Below are 2,267 nucleotides of genomic sequence, written 5' to 3' on the forward strand. Positions count from 1 at the left end.
TTCCCTTCCCTCTCCCTCCCTCCCTCCCTCCTTCCCTTCCCTCCCTCCCTCCCTCCCTCCCTTCCCTCTCCCTCCCCCCCCCTAATTCCTAAGGGTCAAGGAACAAAAGAAGCCAATCTCGAGGGTGAAGTCGAACTTGGCCCTCTGACGGGGGGGGGGTAGGAGGGGGAATGAGGGAGGGGAAAATTTCAAGGAGGAAGAAAAGAGTAGTAGTAGTAGTTGTAGGAGGAGGAGGAGGAGGGGGAGGAGGGGGAGGGAGGAGGAGGAAGAGGAGGAGGAGGAGGAGGAGGGGGAGGAAGAGAAGGAGGAGGAGAGGAGGAGGAGGAGGAGGAAAGCGAGAGGATATTATATATATAGTTATATATACTATATATATAATCGATATATATGTTATATATATTATATAAATATTAATATCATGTGTATATTATATATATATATAGAGATATATATATAATATATATTATAAGATATACCTATATATATATATATCTAAATGTGTATATTATCATATATATAGTAATATATATATATATATATATCTATATAGATATAATATAATGGTGTATATTATATATATATTTATATATAAATTATATACTATAATTATATATACATTATATATATATATATAATTATATACTATATATATATATAATATATATATATGATGTGTATATATTATATATATATTATTATATAATATATGTGCGCGCACGCCGCGCGCGCATTACCGAATGTTCTTTCAGTGTCCAGTGCGAGCACCAGCAAAGGAGACATGCGACCCAGTAACATGCTTCATGGCCAATAGTAAGTTTCATTTCAATTTTAATAATTATTTGTATAAAGTGGAAGTCGTATCTAGCATCATTGGTTCCACCGTAAAGGATTATCGATCGACTGCAAGCGCTTTAGATGGCATAGTTTCATTTTATCTTCCGGAGAGAAGATAAAACTGGAACTAGCGTTTCCTGCGTCGCCAGGTGTGCCGCGGCCTTACTTGGCAGTTTGAGCCGGAGTTCAAAGTCCTGTACTTCAGCGTGCGGCCGCGGGCGGGGCCCGCGAGCACGTCTTTCGGCTATCAACCTGTGCAAAACTCTATTCGCCACATAGGTTCTGGCGTATTCCATGGCAACTCTCCGCCAAAGGCACCCTGAGCAAGGTGGGTTGAGACCACAATTAGAGTTTTGTGACCTTTTTTAGAAGTATTTTTTAGTAGTCTTGTTTGTATTTGGAATACTGATGCCTTAGAGGGCACTCATAAGTGGGAGTTAAGACCTGTTTGTTTGTTTTTCATGTTTTTCTTTCCTGAAATTTTCCCGCAGGAATAATTCTGTCAGGGCACCAGGGGAAGGAGTATTTTTCCTACTACACCGTGTGCCCTGGCTGGAAGGACCTGTACGGGCACATGGCCGACCTCCTGTCAGCGAGACGCTGAGTGGCTCAGCTGCTGGACCGCTACGGCGCGCTCTCAGTAATACCACGCAAAGAAAGGCTCGGAAGAAAAGAGGGAAGACAGTATCAAGTTGTTTAGCTTTCCTCTTTTTCTGTCTGATGGTTAGAATAGTCTTCTAATTTCAAGCACTCATCGGCACTTTCAAGAGTACCATGTATTGCATTGATTCATGTCTATTACTGGGAAAATGCCGAACACTTTGGTGGGACAATCTGTCGATTTACGACAGTAGTGGTATCGGTTGCATTCTTTCGGCCTCTGCGTGAGACCCCATCACCATCCTCCGCAAATATAGCCCGATAAGGAAGGCCTTGTATGTTCTCAGGGGTATTGCGCGGATAAATGTGAAAGATAAATTAGTTCAACTAAAGTAATCAAACAGCGAGCTGCAACTCCTAAGGAGATGCCACTCCAACCCCTCCTGGAAATCAAAATCCTCCACGAATTTCCGGCAGGGGCACCAAGAAAGAGCGCAGGGACGGACTTATGTGGCGTGGTCATCGGGGTTCGTGTATAGGTCTGCAACACCTGTACCCAACCCCCTGGGGGTACTGCCCCCAACGCCCCCCATGGGAAGACCAAGAATGCTTCCAAGTATATACGGCTAGAGCGTAGGACCGATCAAAGGGATCTTCGCAGGTCCTAGGGTCACCGCGCATGTTGGTGTACACACCACTGCTGTAAATACGTAGGGAATTCTGTGTTTTTCAGTGCGGATTTTGGGCGGCCCCCCTTCTAGCATTAGATATTACACTAGTACGATAGAACTTTGCATATAATGTTTCTTCCTGGGACTCAGCCCTCGACTCAA

At 43.8% G+C, this 2,267-nt stretch overlaps 1 pseudogene; it reads left to right on the forward strand.

Moving 5' to 3' along the window:
- The first annotated feature begins 737 nt into the window (after window positions 1-737).
- LOC119570563 lies at window positions 738-2,064 on the forward strand (annotated as a pseudogene).
- Window positions 2,065-2,267: the final 203 nt, after the last annotated feature.

The sequence above is a fragment of the Penaeus monodon genome, unplaced genomic scaffold (assembly GCF_015228065.2).
Source record: "Penaeus monodon isolate SGIC_2016 unplaced genomic scaffold, NSTDA_Pmon_1 PmonScaffold_3162, whole genome shotgun sequence".
Taxonomy (NCBI): domain Eukaryota; kingdom Metazoa; phylum Arthropoda; class Malacostraca; order Decapoda; family Penaeidae; genus Penaeus; species Penaeus monodon.